The following is a 26,788-nucleotide window of genomic DNA, read 5'->3' on the forward strand; positions in this document are numbered from 1 at the left end:
TGCAATGACTCCAGTGAAACCTGGAATAACTATACACATCAGTACCCAGCAAAATGAACTGTACCAGTATAAATCTGTTTTGGATCAGCTAGTATAGCAAATCTGCCGTAATCAAATTCATGCTGAGGTAACTATAAGAATGTGTCAACACTTATAGGAAATTCCTAAATAGAGCCATGACCTAGAAAAGGTTCTGCTTCCTTCTGTATTGATATGTGTCTTTTAAGGGGGGATTTTGATATGAGAGCATGGGTTTTTTGCATCTCTCTAGGCTTGAGAGAGAGTGGTACACAGAAGTTATCTTAAATGCCAGCTGGTATGCTTACTCTCACTGGTACCTTTCTCTGTTAAAAGACCAATTTAAGGATCTTCCCTCCTATCTTTCCAACCACCCATTCTGTCTCCCATTGAAATATACATTAAACTCATTTATAATGATATAAATACCCACAAATCTTTCAGGAACAGACTTACAGGTATAATGGATTGAATTAGAAGAGAGTGACATATTTTTTTTTAATGGCTTAGTAAAAATACTTAATCCTGATGAAAGGTACAAATGCCTTTCCTGGAGCAAAGATAACTTTGAACTATGAATAATGTAATACATTTTAATCAGTTTTACTGCAGTAATTTTTATCTCTGAAATAAGATAACTGGAAACTTCTTTTAAAGTAAGTTGAGGGGGAAGAGGGTAGAATTTGGTTGACCAGAACTAAAGTAGTAAATTCTTTTTACTCTGAGACTTGGAAATAATTATGTAGGTATTCTAACTTAAAATCTCTAAAATCCCATGAATAAAGAAATTACTTCTTTGGGGTTCTTCTAGAGTGGTAAAGAAGGTATGTGTAGGATGTAATATTCCTGTCTGGTGAAATTGTGGACATTTTCCTGGTTTAGTTGAGCAAATCATAAAAAAAAAAACACAGTAGGGTGACTTCCAACCCCCTCCTTCCCCTCTCCCGGATGGAATGTCATCAGCATGATCTGGGCCTCTAAGAGGACTGGGGCTCCAGGGGTGGCTGTAATGCCTCCCTGGGGGGACCACATGGCTCCTGCTTTCCTCTGGCTCGAGGGTCCCTCCCATCAATCCTTCCTGCCATGGCTGGATGCTCTCAAAGTTGGAAAGGGAGGTTGTCCAAGGATCCTAGAGCAAACCCTCATATGTCTTCCTGTCAGCAGATGCCTCTCACTAAGTTAGCCCTCCTGGCCTGTACATGTCCCCAAGCTACCTGTTGGGTTAATTTCATGGCCTTCAACCTCCCCTATATCCACACCTATGCCTTGCAAGTGTTACCAGTGAAACAGTTCAGTGGGCACTCAGTCCCAAGTCTCATCCCTCATCTCAGTGGGCCTCTAGGTCTTTCATCAGACTCTGCCCCTCTCAGGCACTGTGGTTCCTGACCTTGACTCTGCCCCTCATGGCACTGGGTCCCTGTCTCTTTCTTTCTCTTACTCTCTCATTGGGCCCCTGGCTCTATTTTTTACCCGCTTGGACTACACTGCAGCTTGTGTCCTGCCCTGGTAAGTCTAAGCCTCATGTGCTACCCTGGCATTCTAGGACCTCCTACCTCCTCTATCAATCCCAAGTGGTCCACTGGTTTACTTATAACATAAGAGTAACCCCTGTGGCCATAACACAAATTCGCACTGGGTCTGAACCTCTAATATCAGCTTCTCTTCTGCCTTACAATATTTTCTCCTACCCAGAGTCCTTTACCACTGCAAGTCAGCAGGGTTCTAACTGCATGCCTAGGGTAATTCAAGTGTCTCTCTGAAGCACCTCTGCATCTCTCCTGCTCTGGTGATATTTCCTTGGCCCTCTCCAGGGTAAGACTCCCTGCTTGGTTCAAGCCCTGGGTCTATATACTTCCTAAGCCCTGGGAAGTATACTTCTTTCCAGTTAGGTGGCCCCTTTCCCCAGCCAATTGCCCACCATTTCTCATCAGGGCCTGATGACTGGTCTCCATGGCAAATTATAGTTGTGGTTTTAGCCTCAGCAGCCTCTTGTTCTCCATTCTACTTGCCCTCTGCAGCTTCTGTGCAGCTTACTGTCAGGTGCAATTCAGCTGTGGCTCAGGCTGGGTTCCTTCCTGGGAATGGAGCACATGGAAACTCTGTTCCTTGCCCAGCCAATAAGTAGGGCCATCACTACTCTGTAGATGGCAGGGGCTGTGCTTCCACGTGTTGTGCAGGACAGAACAGAGCCAGAGTAGCATTTGACAATAAGGGAGGTGGTGAAGAGGCAGAGAGGAATGAGGGGGAGGGGAAGTGATTTTGGGGAGTTGGAGGCAGGGGGAAGAGGCTGCAGGGAGCTGCAGTTGGGGGTTGCTAGTGCCAAGGGTGTGCTGGTGATGGAGGGGAGAGGGCAGGAAGGCTGCAGGGAGAAGATGTGAGGGGGGAACAAAGAATGCGGGGTTCACTTGAGCCCCTCCCCCCCAGCCACCTGATTTATCCAGCTACTATTTCCCTTGCTATGCAGGGATTGGGCTGGGTTGGGGGCGGGGGGAGGGAGCAAATTTAAGACAGCCCTCTAATAATTAGATTCTATACCTAGAAAATTATAACAGATTTGTAAGTTTTCCATATATAGAATAATTAATTGGGGGGTTGTTTTAAATTCAGGGTCAACTTAGATTTGAGTAAATATGGTATACATTTATTGCCAGCTTGCAACATGGTGGATGAAGTCTTTCAGGCAACATTCCTGTGCAGGTGCCCTGTAGAATTGGAACAGGTCATAGAGAATGTGGAGTTTAAACATTTACCAGGTATATATAAACTGACAGGAAAAAAAAAGAAAGAAGGACAAGAAAATAATTTTCCATGAAAAACTGTAGCAGAGCATCAGAGGATATGTGAACCTTCAGCTGGACCTGGGTTGAGAACAGTCCTAGTTGCACAGACAGAGTAGTAAACTATGCACTAAAGTGAATCTGGACTCTAACCTATATCCTCAGCAAAATGAGAAGACTAAGCTGAAACACATGTAAACTCGGGTAAAAGGATTTTTTGTATGGACAGGAAAATTACGTCTATATGGTTTGGCTAAAATACTGGAAACATCCCAGGATTAATCACGTAGTAAAGATTTATGCTTAAGGTTTGATTCATAGTTGAGGGCCTCCAAATGACTTTAACCACATTGTCAGGCAAGGTTCTTTGAGTAGATGTGATATCTTTCATTAGAACAACTTAGTTGGGAAAAAGTTCTTAGCAAGCTTTTGGGTGCAGTCATCCTTCTTCAGGGTAGAAGTCACTGCTATTCTGAGACTCCGAGGAATGAGAGAAGCTAAAAGTGTGACAGGATGTGAGTGAGAATATAAATCAGCAGAAATTAGGAAAACAAATGGTAAAACAGGGAAGGGGGAGTTGGTGGGGTGGGGGAAGCAGGGGGAAAAAAGCCAAAAGTGAGTAAGGGAGACTCTACAGCGGAGGGAATTCAAGATAGAAAAGAGGTTGCCTGTGAAAAGGAAATGGCTGGAAATTTAACCTCATTTTTACACTTTCTATTGCAACTATAAACATTTGGCATACCTGATACATTGGTACAAACTCTAGTGTTTTCTATGGTTGTGGGCAGTATCTTGAAAATGGTTACTACCATATTTTTCTTTACTCCTCATATGAGACTGTTCCAGCCAATTGTAGTTCAGTTTCATAAAGAATGCCATAGTGACTCAGAGCTCAGGTCCATCTAACTCAGAATCCTGTATCTGTCAGGGCATTTCTACATATGCTTTTATGCACGCCTAAACTTAATGCACATTTGCCTAATGCACATTGAGGCAATTTAGGCATGTGTCGACACAAGCACTCAGTAAGGCACATTAACACAACTTTTGCAGATATCAAATTTAGGTGTGAATAGCCTAAAAATTGCCATTGTTAAAGTGTATTAAGGGTGTGCCCATGTAGACCCGTGCCCTTAAAATGCCTTAAAAATGGCTAATGCATGTGTAGACCCATCCTCCATGGTACAGAACAGATGCTAAGGGAGAGAATATTTATGTAGAGCCTATCCAGATTGACCTGTCCTGTCCTCTCACCCTCCTGCTTTATATCTTCTAGCATTTAGAGGTCTAGGACAACCTAGTTTGGAGGTTTCATCCCTACTTTCATTTTAATACTCATTAGTGGACTAATTCATCAGGAATACGTCTAATTTTGAACATGACTTTTGAAGGTGGCTAAATTGTCAGCCCTACAATATCTTGTGGCAATGAATTCAACAATTATGCATGATGGAAATTCCATGTGTATTAGTAAAGTTATGTTTGCTGCCAGAAACAGCACAATATTTGGAGGTGTTTATGGGATGCCACGCATGTTTTCTTGAATTGGTTTAACTAATGTGGCATCTCTAGTCTCACTGAAAATGTTGTTCTGTATTCATTTATGTCACTTTTATCACTTTATGGATTATGTTATGCTGTCTATATGTATGTGTCACGGCGGACTCCTTTAGGAGGGCCGTGATCTCCTCGAGGTCCCTCGCTCCGTGTCAAGGCCGGCCCAAGGCACCCTCTTATTCTTTCCTGCCACGTCTTTGATGTTTGTATACAGTTGGGAGGCTGCCTATGACTCCCTGGGCACGGCTACTCGGGACCTCTGTCCCCGCGGTCCTTCCGGACTCCTGTGGTCTCCCAGTGTAATGGGTGCTCCCCAGGCACCCTAGCCTTATGGGCTGCGCGTGGCTCCTACCACCCTAATACCACGCCCCAAGCCTCGCTGATGTAATAGACATTGGTGTGTCTGCACGCCCGCTTCCCAGGCCCTTCTTCTATAATTTAGCCCACTCTTGGGCCTTCCCCGTATGTGTCTACACTAGTGCCCCTTCCTGGGCTCTCTCTAACACAATGTCCCTCACTGGGACTCTTGTCCACTCTGGGACTTCCTGCCGAGCCACCGGTCTTTTGGGCCCACCGCACTATTACCCTCTCTGGTACGGGCTCACCACGCTGCTATCCCCTTTTGCCAGGGACAACCTCAGTGCCTTGCCCTTGTCCTGGGTTTTTCCTGCAGTGCTAGCCCTCACCCGGGTCTACCACTCCCCTCTCAGGCTCCTCAGTAATCACCCCTCCTTGGGGGCCAGGGTCTATGCACCCCGCAAGTGATGCCCTTGCTGGCGTCTGCTGCGCCTGTCCTTGGCTTCCTAATATGGCGCTCCCCCTCTTCGGGGCTCGCCGTGCCCACGCTGGGGCTTCTCAATAGTCCAATGTGGTGCTCCCCCTCCTTGGGGCTCACCGTGCCCACCTTGGGCTTCTCAATGCTGCCCCACTCTGGGGCTGGGGTCTACGTACCCCGCACACAACCCGGGGTCTTTGTTCCCCGCCCGCAACCCACTGGTTGCGCTCCTTACTGTAAGCTGCGCCTGCACTGGCGCTGCGCCCTCACTGGCACCGGGGTCCTCATACCACTGGGGTTCCCCCTTAAAGTACTGCGCCCTCACTCAGGCGCTGGGGCCCCCATACCACTGGGGTTCCCATATGAGGACACTGCGCCCTCTTGGTGCTAGGGCACCCCACACTCTCTGGGGTCCCTATGAGGCCTCCTCCAACCCCTACAGCCTCACCCGAAACTCCGGTTTAATAAACAACCACAAAACATACTGCAAGCCTCCTGGCTACAACTAAAACCTATGGCACCTAGCCACTACAAAGTAAGCCGCCTGGCTATAACTTAGCACCATTACTCCAACCTTCGGAGCTCTCATGAGCTGTACTAGCCATCGGGCTTCTACCCATCTCACGGCTGAGGGAACTCCTGCTTCTCCAGCTGCTGGTAGAGAACTGCCAGCCTGGCCTCAGTCCTGAGCTTTATAAGGGCCAGGCCCTGCCCCCTACAGGCAGCTGGCTCCCCTTAGTTGCTCCGGCAACCCGCAGCTGTGCTTGTTACCCTGGCAACCCTCAGCTGGGCTCGTTATGACATGCCAGGGCTCTGTCTCTGTCTCCCTAGCATTTTCTCCTCTCTAGGAGCAGGCACTGAGGTGCCCTGCGACAGTATGTTTATGATTTTGGGACATAGGTTAGTCAAAGAAACTGAGGACAGCATACCTAAGAAAAAATGGACAAGGCAAAACTGCTAAATGTCTCATTGTGTTACTAGGGCAAGGACAATTGCTGCTCTCAAACACAGACAGAAGGGGCTATTGTGGAGTTGGGCACCCAAGGTATTGGCAGCCTATAATGGAAACATCAATCCTTCATAGCAAAAGCATCTCAGGGCATTTTTACACTCTTATTAAAGTGCCCACCCTAATTAAAGCTCCCACAGCGTCTCATGTATCAGTGTCCCATGCTTCAAAATGGCAACAGGGGCACTTTAACTAAAGTTTGTTGAACAAATATTAGTTAAAGCACCCCCGCTGTTATTTTGAAACATGGGGATGCTGATACATGAGACATGAAGGCTGGGTGGAATGTGCTAATTAGCATGCACCAGCAGACTTGATTAATTGAGTCTGCTCTGACATGCTGTAATTACAGTATGTCAGAGCAGCCTCTCCACATGTGTATAGGCACCCTCAGATTCTAGATGCCGTAGGAAGGAAGGAATTTTCTAGAAGACTCTGAGCTTCATTAGCAATTGGGACAACTCTGATGTGTGAAGGAAAGGGTGGGGAGCTGGCTTGGTTGTACTTAGGAACTATAAATGAAATAGTCAAGGTCCCAGCCTTTGGGGAGTCTAAATCCCTAGTGGTCAGAGCTGGCAGGATCAGCAGGAAGGCTGATCTCTAAAAATATTGGCAGGACTCTCTGAAGGACTATGTTGTAGTGAATGAGAAAGTGAAACACTTTACTTTTTTTTGTCTTCAAACTATGTGGTCAGTTTTTCTTGTATAATTCTTTTTTGCCTGTATAATGAATTTAATGTTGTTTTGTCTTTGTCTCTTTATTGATTACCTGTAGTAACATGTGATCTCAGAATAAGTGATATTTCAGACTAGCCCATTCTAGAGAAAAGGGAACATTTTTTTTTTTTTTTCCACAGCTGAAGGTGAAAGTACCTGGAACTGGCAGAGATTCATCGGTTGCAGCTATAGGGTCTGGGATAAGATCAATGGAGCTAAGGCTTAAGCAGAAAAGCTATCCCAGGGCAAAACTTGTTTGTTTGTTTTTTCTCCCTTGGAACAAGCAGTGGGACAATGGGGAAAAACTTGGGGCTCCAGGGATATCCCATAGATAAATATATGAGACTTGATAGCAACTCTTACAGGATCAGGCCCTATTTTTTGCCAAAATGAAATGAAATCTGTGCTTTTGTGTGCATTCTGCTACTTCCTGTAAGCAGTCACAAACTTGTACATTACCATAGCAACTTATGTTCTTTTAAGTTCCATGGTCATCAACTTTTCTAGTTTATGATAGATTGAATCAATGAGTAAAATGGCAAAAAAGAATGACCTGAGGAAGAATGTCTGGCATATGAAAGCTTGTCTGAACTATACAGTTGGTCCAATAAAAGATATCACACTGTGAAGGGGAAAGAGACAGCCTGCCACAGTAATCCCCTGTCACCTACCTTAGTGGAGTTGCAAAAGCTGGCAGTGAGTAGGCTTCAGCATGCTGCTTCAAGAGCAGCATGGCCCTGAAGATTGATGGGGAGGAGCTGAGTGGCAGAGCGGCATGATGAGAGGATGCCAGAAGTGGGATGAGGCCCTCCAGGAGAGATGCATGCAGGCCGGGCATGTGGCAGAGAGGCCTGGCATGCAGAACAGAGTGCCACAATGAGATGCACAGAGAAGAGGTCTTAGAGTCTGGGCAGGTCCCTGTGATTGAGGCCTGGACCTGAGAAAACCCAGAGGAGAATCCAACCAGAAGCTGGGGCTGGGCCACTTAGTCTGAGGGGCTGAGCAGTGGTAATCAAAAGGACACACCCAAAGAAAAGGAGATGAGATGCCTCCAGACCAGTGAATGGAGCATGGACCAGAGCTGTCCAGGACCTAGGTCAGATGGGGCTGAAGTGGGAGGGGCAGAAGCTCATTTGGGAGCACCCAAGGAATACTGTGGGGAAGCCAAAATAGCTGGAAGTCTTGCTGACCCCAAATGGCTGGGAAAAGGGAAACCCAGCCTGAAAAAAGGGAGGCTACCCCCAGGAGCAAGTAGACCCAGGGAAGTATTTCTGGCACACTACAGTGGATGCTGATATTTCGGTTATTGCTTACATTCTGAATATTCATTCATGAGTTATCTCCAAAGAGAAAGTTTGATTTTTCCCAATTCTAAGTTGAATCAACAAGAGACAGCTGATGCAGAGTTAGCCTCTGGTATAGGCTCATACCAAAGACTGTTGACCGATGAACAAGTGCCTTAGACATCAAGACGCTGACATCAGTACATGCCCTGGATGTGGTATGGATTGGGTATAGGGAAGGTTGGAGCCCCATGAAGAAGCCAGGGTGTAAAAGTGAAGAGTCCAGTCACCTGCAGGGAACTGTCTCCCAAGAAGATAATATCAAGTCATGGCAGGAAAGAAGGAACAGTATCCCAGATATCTGGGTGACTCCCACAAGGACCCAAACTGTTGTTGCCAGCAAGTAAGGCATCAGCCAAGAGAGAACCTAAGCCCTACAACACGTACCAGTGACACACCCTAAGAAATCCTTGCCTCTCATATAATTTCTGGGCCATCGTGGCTACAACATCACTCTTATACTACCAAAAAAGAAAGGGAATTTTCCACATCTAGACTGAAAACATGGAGGGAGTCCATTTATTTCTGTAGCCTACAAACATATTCATGTGAATACAGGTCTGTGTCAAAAAAGAGCTAGTCTGAATGCTACTTGCACACTTCAGGATTTATGCAACAAAGTAAATGAGGAGACATAGCTGTTTCAGACTGGGCAAAAAACTTGCTAAACATGTACACAAATGATGACAAAAATAATAATACAAAATAAATATAATTCAATTCAGCTTCTGTGGTTTGGCATGTGTAATTTTTGTTTTCCAGAAAAGACTAAGAAAAATTTGAGTTAATTATGGATATAAACTTTCATTCTTGTGAATTATTTACAAGTTTGTGACATCTAACAGGTTATGGTGAGCTACAGAATAATTTTTAATCTGTGCTGAAAAGAAGGGTGTCCAGATATTTTGAGATAGAAGAGAAATCTGAAAATGGCATTATCTTGGGGATGATTATGTAATTAAACTTAACACAATGTATACATATAAAGGGACTGTAGTTAAGACTTCACTTAAAACATTCACTTTGATATTTCTTGACTCATGTTCTGAGCCATACAGTGGTGCAATGATTAACAAACTGGACTTCAAATTCAGTGATCTGAGATGAAAACTCAACAGAATCTGCATGTTTCTGGTAATTTCTCTTGTTTTTTGTAAACATTAATAATAAGTATTTTTTTTTTTTTTTTTCAAATACTCACTGATTAACTTGCACAATGCCCAAAAGTAGGTTTGGAATTTTTATTTACTTACAGGAGCCAGAAAGATGAAGTTACTTCTACAAAGCACTACTTCAAGATTCAGCTAATGTTAGGTTAAAACCTTTGATTACCAGCTGTTGGTTTGTTTTTCTAAACTGTATAGCCTCTTGACATGTACTTAGCTCATATTAATTATAAATAGAAAACCATAGCAAAGAGCTAAATATGAGTTTATAAAGATTTTACTTTTGGGGGGGGGGGGTTGTTTTGTTTTCAAAGGCAGTTAACTTTTAGCCCTTCACCATCATAAATGTTTCTCTCAGGTTTTGAATTGCTTTTTATATCCATCACTATGCATTCATTGCCATCTGTTTCACAGTCAGAAACAGCCTGAAATGGTTGCATGTGGTGACAGGTCAGAAGTCATATGGGGCTTGTATCACAGGAGGAATAGCTTCTGAGGCAGAGAAAGTTATAAGTTCAGTAATACTCTCCAGGATTTGGTCTGATCTGTAGTCTGAGTTGCCCTTGTACTTCCTTGGGTTATTTCAGGAGACATGGTGAAAACTGTTAATCATGATCTCTTACAATAGAACTACCATTAATACATGTCTTTCTCTGCTTTTCCCCACATATTCTGGACTGTATTGTGCCTGCATTTTGCTCAATGAACTTATGACAAAGTCACAGTATTATTGTGGCTTACTTCTTTGTGTGTGTGCTGAAAAACATTATTATTAAAGGATCTATGTATTCAGTAGCCAGGTGGAACAAATTTTGCAATGAAGTATCCTAATTTATGAGGCATGATATTAAAGCAGACTAGAAATTACTTTGCAGTTTCAGATACATTTAAAGTAGAAGTTTTTGTATCATTAGAACATTGACTCTCTTCTTATTGCTCATTAACTAGGACAGTGCCCCTTTTAATTATTTACTTATTTAATATATATTATAGATATTTAATATCTATAGGGTGTGTTTACACATGGATTTATGCTGGCTTAAATTTACTGCACAGTAAGTGGGAATAGGCCAGCATCTACATGTGCAACCAACAAGATTTTTGCAAAAAAAAGTCTTTAATTGCAAGCTTTCAAGCACAAACACCCTTCACCAAGCAATGGAGAAAAGATTGTAAAAGTTCTCCTGGGTAGAAATGAAACTTCACATTTCATAAGATTTCACAGAGGAGTCAATAGATGGAAAGCTCCTCTGGGTAGTCAGTTCATAAATGCCTCTAAATGTTTCATTTTCAAGTTTATGCAGTATGTTTTACTGGCAATCTGCTTGGTAGCCTGTCCCCATAGAGTTGAGGAACAAGGCTACCAAAGACCTCTGAGCTAGGCACTGGGATTTCTCTGGCTCCAGGACCCCTGGATCTGTATCAGCCCAGCAGGTCAGTAGCTAAGGAGGTAAAACTGGAACCTGTTTTTGATGGAATTTCAACAAAATTGATTCAAAGCCAGTGTGTCTATAATGTGCTAGTGTCAATGAAACACAAATGCCTTTAAAAAATGTTGAAATGTTTTTAATATTGTCATTCCCTGCATCTAGCTACAGTTGGTTACAGGACCAGGTCCCGAATATTTGTCTTTAACTGTCATGTTAAACATCTTGTTGTAAAGGAGGGGGTTATTTACAACCTTTAAGATCTGTTGTTTCAAAGAGATTAATTTATACTGGGTTCATGTTTGGCAGGCTTCCTACACTGAAAGAGCTAGAGATGGCAGGCATTCAGATACTGCAATTATGGATGACACAATATAAATCTCTTAAGAATATAATCAAAGTGGGGGAGGAGGGCAGGACAGATTTTTTTTTTTTCTTCATAACATTAGCAGTCAGAAAGATTATATTCCAATAGACTTTACTGAAGCTAAGCCAATTTACCTTGAGAATATGGAACTTTATTTTGAAGGTGGGTAACATTTTCGGCTTCTGAACTGCAAAATATTCTAAGAAGGCTTTTCTTTCCTTTTCTTTTGTACCTATTGTCTAAGTTTCTTTCTTGCTGCAGTTTTAAAATGTTTCTACCCATTAGAACTTTTTCTTTTATTTCTTATCAAACACATTTTATGTTTTTATTCCTCTTGATAAGTATTTGATTCCATTTCTCTTTGTCAATTTTTATTACTTTTGATCAGACTAATTTAATATCAACCTTATACACACAGCTGGGAAACAATAAGTATCTTGTATTTATTCCCTATATTTCATTCCATTCATTTTATTTCATCCAGTCTAAATTTATACTTCTGCATGGGAAACCTTTAAATCTAGGTCTAGATCTAGATAAATAAATATATAAGACATCCAAGTTGCATCTTGACTTTTATAATAACTCCATGATTCTTAATTGTGGAAGTGGGAGTTTGCCCTTAGTTCTGATTAAGATACTGGTTTCATAAGCACAATGCAGATAAATGTTTATGCTAGATAGATTATGCTACACTTTAGCTATTCTTAGAACTGTGTTACACCTTATGCTGTGAGCCATACACATGTTGACTGGCGTTAGTGCTGGCCTGGAGTTCAGAGCAGTCCAGAAACCTTCTCTGACTGTCTCCCACCTGTGCAGCTGTAACTTGCCAGTAGAGGCCTGATGAGCAAGGGAAGGACTAGGAGTTATACCTGTGAATGGCCACTAGAGGGCTGGTGAGCCAGGACAGGCTTCTTTCCCTGCTCTGTGGGAAGGGATGTGCGAGATCCTGGGATACTGGGGGACTTCAATGTGGGCAGCACATCTGTGGGGAGTGGTCACAGCTTAATGGAACAGGAGCTAGGTAGTGTGGATCAGAGATAATCCTGCCCTGGCATGGTATAACTTTGAGCTGCATATCAAGTGCTTAAAACCATTTTAAGGTGTTAATCTAGGAGACTGCGGCCCCAAATTACCAAGTAACAAGTCCCTTAATGTCTATTTTTAACTAACATAGCAACATTTGCAAATGAAAGTGTTCTAATCTTTCTATACTTACTGGCTTCCAACCTTAATCTGAACCTTGAACCGTATTTATACTACTGATTACATATGTTGTTGTTAACTATGCACAGCACTTGCCATAATAGTAGCTTGTTCCCAGGCCCAAGATTCTAAATGCCACCCCAATACAAAACATGAAGAGTAACATTTGTAATAGAACTTCCTGCATTACTATTGTTAATACTACTAATAATAGTGTTGTATTAACTATTATATTGCTATAATTGCATATATAAGCAGCGTTCTTACTATAACATAGGTAACAGTGGGTTCTCTACCTGTAAGAGGAAAGAACTGTTTAGAAAGTACTGGAGAGTAATTTTCAAAAGCATTTAGGCTTGACTTAACTCTACCACCATTGAAACTGTAATAGCCTGGAGGGGAGAGGTTGAAAAATGTTAACTGACACATGGTAGAACTATATTGTGCATATTTTAGTCAAAGAAAGGTGTGAGTGCAGCTCATGTAGAAATATGCTTGAGCTATTTTTAAATTATCTGTTTTACCAATAGCTGTGGCAGCAGAGAGGTCCGCATGGACTGAAAAACCCACTGAGGAAGCTGGGTAAATACTAGAATTTCTAGCACACAATGAGCTGTGTCACAGTGGCATCAGATATCACTACCCAAGCTAGCTCATTTAAAGCAAACTCAGGTATGTTACATGAGGTGTGTCTTTTTGACTCCACCATAGACATACCTACATAATACACTGATATATTAAAGTGCTAATGAGGGAAATGCAAGAATATACATTAACTTCTCATGGCAAGTCCTAATACATTAAGGGCACTTTTATCCCAGAGTATATATAGTCATTGAAGTAGGACATCACTGGGCAAAAGCTTTTGTAAATATTATGCAAAGAGTCTTATGCCAGGGACTTGCAGAGGATATGCCTGGAGGTCTGAGGAATTGCAAAGAATCTGACTTGGACATATTGTATCTACCTGAATCCAAAAGAACGTCACATTTTAAGAAGCACTGCCCCTTCTCTCCACTGATTAGATTCTACACATGGAAAATTATAAGACATTTATAAATTTTCCATGTGTAAAATCAGACTGCTATTCTTGGCTTCTCCTGGGGCAGCTATCCTTGAGATGGCTCATCTAAAATTGGAAGCTCATTTTTGTGCGGGCTGCATGTGGTCCGAGGCCCTCGGGGGCGCGCGGCGGGCTGTGGCCAGCAGCCCTGGCACGCGGGTCTGGGAATGCAGGCCGGCGGACTAGAATTAGGCACGGACGCTTAGCGGTTGATTAAAGATTATTTTACTTACACTGAAGATGGTCATGGTGCAGGCAGGAAAACTTGCTTGAGTTGCAGTTACAGACAGAAAAGAAGAGAAGCAGACAAGAGTTCCTTCCACGCGAACCTCTAGCCCAATCCGGTTGAAGGCTGTAAACACGCGAGCCCATCGTGTCAACCGAAGAAAACAACTCGGAGAAAGAGCTCTGGATACACTCACATTAAGTTTGCTAGGCTCCATGGAACTTGCGCGCAGGGAAGGGGTTTGTCAAGGGATCGTTCGGCAATGGGGAGAGGCCAGAGTTTGATCAGACCCCTATAGCCTTCTCAAGGTACACGCTGGGTCCAATAGGCTCCGCAGCGCTTAGAGATCTTCACAAGACGTGAAGTTCTCCTCCTCCTGATAGTTGTGGAGTCCTCCAACTTGGGCGGAAACCACTCAGGCCTCTTATATGGCTAGCAAGCCAATCACTAGCCGCCACGTGGGAATAATTTAGAACTGGCCAATAGTGGGACACAAATTTGCATGCGGGTGGCGGGAACTCCTTTGCACCGTGCATTTCTCTTTTCAACTAAGAAATGCATCCTGCAAAGAAAGCTCCTCGTGGTGGGAAATAATTTAGCAGTGCCAAAGCGCGCACACACAAAATCACACCCTTGGGTTGTGACATCCCCCCTTGCTGAAGGCACAGCTGAATTATACCATGCGCTCGTCACTCAGGTGATCAAAAGCGCTTACCATGGGTCGCTGAACTAAACAGGTAAACACAAAATTCGCTAACATAAGAAGTTCGTCCTCCAGGGATAGAATCAAATAATAACCAGCACAAATACAAATACATATACACATAATCAGATTCATAACAAAGAACTGCACGATCAGGGCTTCAGTGGGTGTCATGGCGAAGTCGCACGTCAAGCCCTCACTTTTTCCAATGATGTTATCCTTCTTGGGGCTTCTCTTTGCCACGCACTCTGAATTCCGGATCTGTAAACAAAACTCTCAGAAAATAAGTTAACATATAGCAAAATATTTACAAAGTTTCCATGGAACTACACTATCATTTCTAAAACATATAATACAGGTGTTTGCTACTTTAAACTACCCTCTCTTGCACACTCAACTAGATGAAATCATCGAGGAGCCATCGTCTAGTTCTTCTAGATAATGAAAACCTAACTCGTAGGCCAGTTGCCATTGGCCTGCGTTCCCTAAAATCCGAAGTTGCTGCTTATTGAGTCCGGAACGCTGTAGGAGAAATCCAAACATGTATCGCTCCTCTGGTGTTCTCTGTGGCAATGATGGAAGGTCGTATTCGCGGTGTCTTGTGCCTTGAATCTCGGTCGGGTGTCGACGTTCCCGATCGCTGGATAATCTTGGCTCCATCAGGATACGCAGTCATGACAACTGACGCAGAAGATTACTCACGGGTTGGTTTACCATTGGGTTAAGCAGAATCCGGAGGATGACGATGTTCTTTCACCCATAAACCTCAAGACAACTATCTATACTGTGAATGGTCACTGGAACGGTTTCAGGATCTCGTAGATGACAGTGAGTCATCATTGCTGGAGTGATGTCAGTCCCAGCACACATGCTCTGGGATTCCAGGCACAGTACGAGCCTCCGATGATCGCTAGCATAAGTTGTTCTGTGCCGGTATGTTCTGGCTGTACGTCATGCCATGCGTGGGCTTTCTGACCGATCAGTCCTGCAACAAGCGCTGGCAGTGGAATAGGCCAGTGAACGTTAAACGCCACCATGTCGATGTCAGTGACATGTCCTCTACTCCACGAAGCTTGTCTGACCAAGAAGCTTGCTTCTTCCTGGTTCAGCAGGTCGGATCCAAGTTCTACGACCAAACGTCCCAACCACACAGCTAGAGTTTCTTCAGGCTGGATTCTTGATTCTCTGCACAAATCCTGCAATTCAGTTCTGGTGCGAGCATAGTAGGCAGTAGCAACTCGGTTAGTTGTTATTACAGGCTGAACTACTGCTGCGGGAGTCATTACTGCTGCGGGAGTCATTGCTGCTGTTATTACTTCAGGCAGGAGGGGCGGATGCACTCCTCCGCTCGATTCTCCCTTCCATCGGCATGAAAGTGTGGTCGCTGGAAGCGACGCTGCATCGGTGGGCGGGGTCGCCGGAAGCGACGCTGCGCTGGTGGGCGGGGTCGCTGGCCGAACTCTCGCGGGTTCCTCTGTGTCACAACCAAATTAAGTAGTGCCCATGTCACAAACAAGTAATAACCATTTAAAACAGTTTTTTCTGCACTAGGTTAACTAAGGGTTAACAATAATGATAGTAACTGCTTTTTTCTGCGCATGTCAAAAACAAATTTATTGCTGCACCACTAACAGAGATAAAAACTTTTGCCTTCTTTGCTTTATATAAATCATTATAATTGGTCAAAGAAAACAAGGAGTAAACCTGTGAAAATAACACCCTAGCAAAGACCGCTAGATAATTGGCGATTCTAATTAGATTTATGACGTGGCGAAAAACAATTGGCTATCATACAAACAAAACCCGCTTACATTTTTCGCAAAGTTGAAGACAACTCTGCCCACACCTTGGAGTAAATCTGACAATTTGATCAGTTGTCAGCGTCTTCCCGCCGTGACCTCGCTGGCGTACCCTTGCCCCGCATGCCTGATAAGCCGACCGCTGGCCCGTATATATATATCTGCAGAACGACTGAATGACGATCTCTAAGCTGTAACTAACTATCTCTGACCTCCATCTTACAACACCTTGATGTGAGTAAACAATCTTGCTTTGCAACCGATAAACGTCCGCCTAATTAATTCCACTCCAAGCGTCACAAGTACCCGCCTGATGGCCTTCTAAGGCCCCGGACCCTTATCTGCCCGGGTGGGAGTCAGGGAGAGCTGCTGGCCGGCTGCCCTGGGTCCCGACACTCCGAAGCTCCACCCTTCTCTTCCGGTTCTTCCACGTGGTCTCCCTCTTGCTTGGCGCCATCTTGTTGTGGCGTTTCAGGATTCTTTTTAACAGCCGCTTCTTTGACCGCTTGAACGGCCATGCACAGCTGGGCTTTCAAACTTAAATTCTGCATTAGATCAGTTACAGTATGAAAAGTTGCAGTTAACACTCCCCCCTTGTCATATTGTGGGGCCACCCTCTCATCCGTCTCCAGATCTTCGCGGAGCTCGGATGGAAGCTCGCGACCCCTTAATCTAGACGCCAGCATAAAGGGGGCGAACCGGTCAATTGGCACCGGTTCTTCACTCTCCCGAGCACATCTTAGGCAACGGGCACACTCCCGGGTGAGGGTCAGGTTCACTGCGCCTGCCGGATTGACTCTGGCGACGGACACAGTGTCGAGGGGCCTAAACAGGACCCGCTCATTGCTCATTATACACCCGAATGCCGCGGGGTGCAGATACACTTCCCTCTCTTTCGGGGCTCCATCTTTGGAAGCTTCCTCTTCTCCCTTCAGCGAAAGACGTCCACTGATAAACCTCTCACCCGTTCCGCCCGCCTGGTGGTAAGCAATATGCGCCTCCAGTTCCATAAAGCTTTCTACTTGACGTTTTCCACTGAGCCAAGGGCAGTTCTTAACTAATTCTAGCTCAAGCGTGCCTTCCCCTGATCCCATCCTCATCACCATGCGCGGGCCGGGTGCGGTCCGAGGCCCTCGGGGGCGCGCGGCAGGCTGTGGCCAGCAGCCCTGGCACGTGGGTCTGGGAATGCAGGCCGGCGGGCTAGAATTAGGCACGGACGCTTAGCAGTTGATTAAAGATTATTTTACTTACACCGAAGATGGTCGCGGTGCAGGCAGGAAAACTTGCTTGAGTTGCAGTTACAGACAGAAAAGAAGAGAAGCGGACAAGTGTTCCTTCCACGTGAACCTCTAGCCCAATCCGGTTGAAGGCTCTAAACACGCGAGCCCATCGTGTCAACCGAAGAAAACAACTCGGAGAAAGAGCTCTGGATACACTCACATTAAGTTTGCTAGGCTCCTTGGAACTCGCGCGCAGGGAAGGGGTTTGTCAAGGGATCGTTTGGCGATGGGGAGAGACCAGAGTTTGATCAGACCCCTATAGCCTTCTCAAGGTACACGCTGGGTCCAATAAGCTCTGCAGCACTTAGAGATCTTCACGAGACGTGAAGTTCTCCTCCTCCTGATAGTTGTGGAGTCCTCCAACTTGGGCGGAAACTGCTCAAGCCTCTTATATGGCTAGCAAGCCAATCACTAGCCGCCACGTGGGAATAATTTAGAACTGGCCAATAGTGGGACACAAATTTGCATGCGGGTGGCGGGAACTCCTTTGCACCGTGCATTTCTCTTTTCAACTAAGAAATGCATCCTGCAAAGAAAGCTCCTCGTGGTGGGAAATAATTTAGCAGTGCCGAAGCGCGCACACACAAAATCACACCTTTGGGTTGTGACAATTTTAAATTCATCCCTTCCCACCACCACCACTACTGTGGCATGAAAAGCAATGGTGGGGGGTGAACACTGGTGGGGATAGGTGGCAGGGCAGGCAAGTAGCCGGACATGCAGCCCATGTCTCCCCTCACCTGTCCCACCACAGTGTCTGCACCACCCCAACACCTCTCCCTCCTGCAGTGCCTGGTACACCACACCTTTCCCCATGTTATCTGCTCCCCTATTTCTTGACTCCCCACATCCTGATGCCTGCTACCCCTGCCACCACTAACCTCTGTTGTGACTTCAGCTATGGCCCCAGCCCTGGCCCTGCTCCACCATGGGACACAGAGCATATGGCCTCTGCCTGGCCAGGCAACAATGTTCCAACCAATGGCAGCTCTGGCCAGGACTAATTCAGAGCTGGGGCATGAGATGACACCATTTCTGCCACTGGTGTATGGCCAGGAGGGAGCCAGAACCACCATGTGCTCTGTGCCCTGGACTGCAGTGAGGTGGAGCTGGAGCCACAACAGACACAAGTGGCACTGGGGGGGTTGGATGGATGGCTGACAGGGGGAGGGGCAGGGAGAAGTCAGGGGTAAAGGCTGCAGGAGAAAGAAACCTTGCCTTGGATTTGAGTAAAGCATGGTAGGTTCAACTGTAATTCAATCTGACGATATGTAGATTGTTGAAGTGTTTCCCCAAAATTGAATCTAGAGAAAAGTGGAATAAAGAGTCAAGCCTATTTGCACTAGCCCAAATTTCAAAATGAACTAAGGACTTAAACTGTTGAAAGAAGGAAACTTTATAGTTATGAAGACAGGGTTTGTTCTTTGCTAGGGTTTCTGCAAATGGAAATTTCTACATGCAGGTATGTAATGTTTATAAATAGAAATTACACTAGAAAACATGCAAGTTTCAAGAACCCAGGTTTTTCAGTAGTATATTAAACCCCTCAAAATCTCCCTATGAGGTAACAGTACTTATGCAGCAAATAGAGCCATGTCCACTGCAGAAAATATTTACCCATTAGAAGCAAATCCCTATCTTACTGAACAATCACTTAAATTAGTGAAGCGTTATAAGGGAAAGATCTTTATTGGGTGCATTTACACATGCAAATAATCTGTGAGAAGTTTACTCTTGAGTAAACTACTTGAGACTAAATTCTGCAGGGCATGTCTCTACACATGCAGGGACACGGGAGCAGATTTGCTGCTCCTAGCAGCAGCAGACTGCTCGTGCTCCCTGCAGCCTTGCAATAGGCCCCTGCAGCCACCAGGGGGAGCTCTAGGCTCCCTCTGGGTGCTAGCAAAGGGGCCAGGAGATAGCTGTCTCCTGGTTGAGGCTGGCACATTGCTCCTTGTGCCCAGGAGCTGCCTGCTGCTGGGGTGGGCTCTGCCACTGGAGCCCAGGCAGGGACAATGTCCCCCTGCTCTGGCAGCAGGGAGCTTCTAGCTCCTGCATTGCAATCATGGGGCGCAGACTAGTCATTAGACCAACACTGGAAGATCCTTATTTCCCAGTCTGAGCCCCATGGTTGGCGGGCCAGGGCAGGAAGAGCCTTATCTCTCAGCACAAGCTTTGTGGTTGTTTTTATATCCCAGCAATTGCGGAGCAGGGGCTGGGATAGAAGAATCTTCCAGCACTGGCCCTGTGACAGTGGAGCTGGCACTGAGAGATAAGGATTCCATCCTGGGCCCCATGACCATGGAGCTGAGGCTGGGAGATAAGGATCTCCCAGTCCCATCCCTTGCCCCCCTCACCCCTCCACCAGTTGTGGAGTGGGGACTGGGAGCTTCCTGCTGCTGGGGCAGAGGGACATTGTTCCCACCCAGGCTCTGGTGGCAGAGCCTGCCCTGGCAACAGGCAGCTCCCAAGGGCAGGGATCAATCTCGTACCCCCTGCTGCCCTGCTGACTGGGAGAACATTTGCTCCGGGTCCGGTATCTACATGTGCACTACTGTGCAGTAAGTAATCTTGAGTAAATTTGCTATTTGCTTTTGCAGGTAGCACATTTACTCATGATTAGAGCCAATTGCTGTGCAATAAGTGTCTGCACATGTAGACATGGATGCTTACTGCGCAGTAATTAGATCTACTGCACAGTAAAGTGCTTCATGTAGACGTGCTCGTTTATACTCAACCACTGTATAATAAATATGCTGAAGCTGTTTTTATACATTGTAACTGACTTAATGGTCCAGCCTCCTTGTTTACAATAGTCTTCAGAAATCTCTGTTGAAACCATTTTGGGCACAGCTTAAATCAACATGGACAGCTGCAGAGAAGGTCACTGTGAACCTTTCTTTGCAATAAAATCTGTCCATACCATCCTTTACATAGATAAAACTGATGGTCATTCACACATTAGTGATGTTGCAAGTCTAAAATAGTGTCTACTGTAGTTATCCTTAAATAAGTGTCATTCCTTATGACATAATAACAATATAGTTCCTGTGACATTAATTGAATCATACTGTTAAGGATGCATAAATAGCAAAGGCTCTTTCCTGTGCCTTATGGTCCTGGAAAAATACTGAAGTGGTTAAAATTACAATACTAACTGTTTCAGCCTGACATTGCTACCCCTTGTCAGTAGCTGCTGTAGTTTCTAAAATGGTGTAGGAGGCAATTAAAAAGAGTAAAATAACTGGTTCCAGGGGGTAGGAATAGCATCTCCCAGCATTTTGCAGTACTTGGTATAATCTCAGTGGTCTCAACAGTAATGGTCTTATGCTTCCTCCACACGTTATGTAATATGCATTTATTTGGTTAATTGTACAATTAATTTAGACAGGCTACATGTGCAAATTAACTATGCTGCCTTTAAAATGTCCAACCAGGTATAAAATTATTGCTGGAAAATGTATAATAACTTTACAGCTGATTTCTATCCAGCTTTAATTTGTTTGTGTAATATGTGCCCCCACAACTGGGAGACCACAGCTGCTGTGATCTCTCAGTCATGGGGGCACCCCAAACATCCCTGAGGCTGGGAAATCACAGCAGCTGTGGTCCATGGCTGCTAGGGCTGAGAGTCTGTAGGTGACAGGACTGTCAGTCCTGGCTGCACCTCACATGCTGCCAGACAGGGTTGAATATGGGCATGGGCAAACTGGGCAGCCATCCAGGGCCCAGACAGAAAGGGGCTCCAAAATGGTACCTTTTTTTTTCCCATTGTCAGATTATTGTTATAATTATCTCTGGCAAAGGGGTGGGGCGGGGGGCAATACTAAAAGTTTGCCCAGAGTCTAGGTATGGTGCTGCTGCCAGAGCTTCAAGTCCTGCAGCTGTCAGGACTCTCAGCTGCCAGAGCTTGCTATTTGCCAGTGCAGGGAGAGCCTAGGATGGCGATCCCAGGCTTCACCTGTATTGACAAAAAAGCATGATAGGGTTTGATGCTGGATGCCACAATCATGCTTCCTGCCATGCAGGTGTGGAATGGCAAGAGGCACAATTGTGTTTGTCATGCAATAGATCCCATCCCACCTTTACCTGCATGTGTAGAGGGGCCCTAATACATGTAAGTAAATCTTTAAAAATCAGGTAGATTAGGAGTATATTGGGCTATATTATATGTAACATAATATAGGCTTGAAATAAATGTTTTCCTTCAATCCTAGAAAGTCTTGATTGTTTACAGCTCAGCAATGAAAAGTAGATTCTGTATTTGAAATTTTTCCCTATTGGATTATACAATCATGGCAATTGCTGATTATAAATGAATGACATCATCTGCATTAGATGGGGTATATGTGCATATATTCAATGGTGGCTTGCTTTGAAAGGATGGCCCCAGGGAATCCATGCTTAACACATGAATGGGCATGCAATCAGAATAGCCTTAGTTTCTGTTTGATTGCCAGTTAGTGCTTTTGAAGTGTTTACTAACCATTTATTTTAAGAGAATGGTGCGTCTTAGGTAACTTCTCTTGAGATCCATATACAAGTACAAAACTTTCAACAAAATTCACGTTCTCAAAATTATCAGAAAATGTTCCTGTTCTTGTTGGGGTTTGGTGCTTTACCAGAACATATAGATCATTGTCTTTTATCCCAAGCCAGCAAACCAAATGCTAGGATTGTAACTAGAAATGCTTTAGCTTTCTAATTTTGTTCAAAAATCTTTAGCCCCTGATGGAGCCTAGACACTGGCTGGAGATAAGAGATTAGACAGTGTGTTTGCTAATGCTGTTTCTAATAAAGTGTTTTTAAATAAAGGGCGTTCAAAGTTGTAATTTCTTTATAGGTCAGATGTCATATGGTTGTGAATTATGAAGGAAATTAAATTGGGAAAGTTCTAGTTAGAGTAAGTACATTATTTGGGAAGTCCTGTAATGTTTTCATTGTAATGGGGGAGTAACTCCATTGCCATTTGTCTTTATTTACTAATCCAATCAGTTGGAGACTGCACCTATATAATGCAGTAACAGCAGCAGTGGGCATAGCACGGCAAGAAACCTCAGCACTTTCTCTCTCTCATAAGCACTCATTATAAAATCAATACAAATAAAGTACTGATATTTGGAAGACTATGAAAATTGAAGGAGCCTGAAGAGAGGATATCCAACAAAGACATTAGATGTTGTAACATAAATTGTAGGTCTTAGAATAGAATCCTTAAGTTAGGCACTCAGGCTTCCTAGAGAATGCATGGGAAAAGATCGGCTCCTCAGAAAAAACAAGCCATAAATAGCCTGTGATAAGCAGGGAGCTGTCTGGATCTAGCTAATAAGAAACATTAAGCAGGGGGATGAGTGGCATAGTGATGGGGGGTGGGGAGGGAACTGGGACTGGGGAGTACCAGAATGGAGCTGGGGGGAGGGGGCACCTTACTCTTCTGTTCCCCACCATCCACTGTACCGTTCTGGCTCTGGTGAGACCAGAGAACAGAGATGCTGTGCAGCAGATACGTGGCAGGAGTTCTGCTGTTGGGGCAGTGGCGGGATATTATGCCTTTTTTCTTGCTTATAACATGCATGTCAAGCAGGCAGAAAACCCACCATTTTTGTGACAAAAACGGTGCAACATCTTCCTCCTCAGCCCACCTTGCAACAGCATACCTCCAGCCTTTCTCCTACCCTGTGCCATGCCACTACTCTGCCTTCCCCACTCCTGCTGCCAGAGCCAGAGCAGGAAAAACACAGGACATAGAGAGGGGAGGGAAGCAACAGGAGGGTGAGGCACCCCCCCCCCAGTTCAATTCTGGCACCCTGATCACCCACCCATGCTACTGATCCAATCAAAACTACACAGGAGGTGTCTCCATCCACATGAGACCCAAAAAGCCAGGGTAAAACAATTCTTTGCCAGGGATAAGCATAGTTCATTCATTTTGAAATACTGACAGAAGAAATTGTTGTTAATAGTCAACTGCTTTTTGTAGCCAGTAAATGCTGTGTCATTGCTGCCCAATGGCCCAGCTTAGTCAGGAGGGGTTGAGACTGCTCTCAGTCCAGACTGACCTACAGACTGATGTTTTTGGACACTCACCTGAGAGACAGGAAGCAAGGGTCAGAGTCTACTCAGCCTGAGGAGGGAATTGAATGTATTTCTCCCATTTCTATCTAGCACACATTGCTTAACGTCTTGGCCAGGCCCTATATAAAAAACAAACAAAACAAGCACCACCACCAGCACTGTTTTTTTTTTCCCTTTTCTGTCTTTTTGAAATATACTGGCCATAGCCGACGTGTTTTGTGCAGAATTCAGGGCTTCAGTGTACAGGCTGTAAGCATATCTACCACATCAGGCCTCTCAGCATAAGCAACTGGTGGACAGTGCATGTGCCCTCCCTGACGGGGCCAGTGTCCCCCCTGATGGCTGACACTGATGCTGACAGTAGGGTTGCTGGTTCAGGAGGCTCCAGTCACTCATGCCTCTCATGATAGTTACATCCTACTCCACCTATTTTCTAGATGCAAATGGGCATAAGCCAGAAGTAAGCACCAAGATGCTTACACCAGGGCAGTTGTGGGCATGCAGAGAAGCAGAAATACAGGGGCTTAAGATGTTCTCTCAAAAAATACTACAGTTTTCTCAAAATACTACATGCTTTCTCTGAAGCTATTTCACTGATTGGTGTCAGGATTAGGTGAGTGGGGAGGAAGGAGGATAAAAAACATCTAGTACAGAGCATGCTACCAAAAAAAAAAAAAAAAATTGAGACATCTTGGCCCTGACAAATACCTCCTCTTGTCAGAGAACCATGACATTTTCCGATGTTTATAATCAGAAACATCTTAGTTTAATTCTGTGACTATAGCATGAAGAGCTGGAATCACTTTTGGTAGCTTCAACACCTGGAAAGCAAAGTACAATTAGGAATGGGTACCTTAAAAGTCCACCATTCATCAGGGGTATCACCAGCTGAATGGGGAATTTCAGTGAAAAGCACTGACTTTCTTTTTTTAAAGAAATTTTATTCCTCTCTTCCTGCACTGGTGGCATTTCATTTTCATTGACTGCCCATTTCAGACACATATTTGTAGCACATAGTCTATCTTGGTGGGTTTTTTTCTCCTTACAGGCTACTAATGGTCCCAAAAGAAGGTATCATTTTTTTTACATAAATTTCTTGATAACTGGGATAATCAACACTCTGTTTGTGACAATGAACGCAGTCATTTTGAAAGCCAATATGATGTGGCATCACTGATTTTAAACAGGAAAAAAAATGCCAGTAAATAGATTCATAGATTCATAGATGTTAGGGTCGGAAGGAACCTCAATAGATCATCGAGTCCGACCCCCTGCATAAGCAAGAAAGAGTGCTGGGTCTACATGACCCCAGCTAGATACTCATCTAACCTCCTCTTGAAGACCCCCAGGGTAGGGGAGAGCACCACCTCCCTTGGGAGCCCGTTCCAGACCTTGGCCACTCGAACTGTGAAGAAGTTCTTCCTAATGTCCAATCTAAATCTGCTCTCTGCTAGCTTGTGGCCATTGTTTCTTGTAACCCCTGGGGGCGGCTTGGTGAATAAATCATCACCAATTCCCTTCTGTGCCCCCGTGATGAACTTATAGGCAGCCACAAGGTAGCCTCTCAACCTTCTCTTGCGGAGGCTGAAAAGGTCCAGTTTCTCTAGTCTCTCCTCGTAGGGCTTGGTCTGCAGGCCCTTGACCATACGAGTTGCCCTTCTCTGTACCCTCTCCAGGTTATCCGCATCCTTCTTGAAGTGTGGCGCCCAGAATTGCACGCAGTACTCCAACTGCGGTCTGACCAGCACCCAATAGAGGGGAAGTATCACCTCCCTGGACCTATTCGTCATGCATCTGCTGATGCACAATAAAGTGCCATTGGCTTTTCTGATGGCTTCGTCACACTGCCGGCTCATGTTCATCTTGGAGTCCACTAGGACTCCAAGATCCCTTTCCACCTCTGTGCCACCCAGCAGGTCATTCCCTAGGCTGTAGGTGTGCTGGACATTTTTCCTCCCTAGGTGCAGCACTTTGCATTTCTCCTTGTTGAACTGCATCCTGTTGTTTTCTGCCCACTTGTGCAACCTATCCAGGTCTGCTTGCAGCTGTTCCCTGCCCTCCAGCGTGTCCACTTCTCCCCATAGCTTTGTGTCATCTGCAAACTTGGACAGAGTACATTTGACTCCCTCGTCCAAGTCGCTGATGAAGACATTAAAAAGTATCGGTCCAAGGACCGAACCCTGCGGGACCCCACTTCCCACACCCTTCCAGGTTGAGACCGACCCATCTACCACGACTCTTTGGGTGCGACCCTCTAGCCAATTCGCCACCCACCGGACTGTGCAGTCATCCACATCACAGCCTCTTAGCTTGTTCACCAGTATGGGGTGGGATACCGTATCGAAGGCCTTCCTGAAGTCTAAGTATACGACATCCACCCCTCCTCCTGTGTCCAGGCGTTTCGTAACCTGGTCATAGAAAGAGACTAGATTGGTCAGGCACGATCTGCCCGCCACAAACCCATGCTGGTTTCCCCTCAGCATAATTTGCCCTGCCGGGCTCTCACAAATGTGAGCCTTGATAATTTTTTCAAAGACTTTACCAAGGATGGAGGTGAGACTGACCGGCCTATAGTTGCCCGGGTCCTCCTTCCTCCCCTTTTTGAAAATGGGGACCACGTTAGCCCTTTTCCAGTCTTCTGGGACTTGGCCCATGCGCCACGAGCATTCGAATATTCCCGCCAGTGGCTCTGCAATGATGTCGGCCAGTGCCTTCAGCACCCTCGGATGGAGCCCATCAGGGCCTGCCGATTTAAAGGCATCCAGTTCTTCCAAATGACTCTGCACCACCTCAGGATCTACGCATGGAAGTCTGGCGCCTTGCTGCTGCCTCTCTACAACCCCAGTGAGAGACTTGTCGTGCCCCTCACTTAGGAACACTGAGGCAAAGAACTCGTTGAGGAGTTCAGCCTTGTCCCCCCTATCTGTCACCAATTGTTTCTGCCCATTTAGCAGTGGTCCTATTCCTCCCTGGGCCTTCCTTTTACTCCCAATATATCTAAAAAACAATTTCTTGTTGTCTTTTACTTGGGTTGCCATCCTCAGCTCCATGGTAGCTTTGGCCCGCCTAACTGCCTCCCTACAAGCACGAGCAGAGGAGGTATATTCATCTTTAGTGATCTCACCCTGTTTCCACTTTTTATGTGCTCCCCTTTTGGCCCTTAGGCTGCCCTGGATTTCTCTGGTCAGCCATGGAAGCCTCCTGGCCCCTTTCCCTTTTTTGCCTCGCTCGGGGATCGTCTTGCTTTGTGCCCGAAGGATCGTTTCCTTTAGGCACA

The sequence above is a fragment of the Alligator mississippiensis genome, chromosome 2 (assembly GCF_030867095.1).
Source record: "Alligator mississippiensis isolate rAllMis1 chromosome 2, rAllMis1, whole genome shotgun sequence".
In the NCBI taxonomy this organism is placed as follows: Eukaryota; Metazoa; Chordata; order Crocodylia; family Alligatoridae; genus Alligator; species Alligator mississippiensis.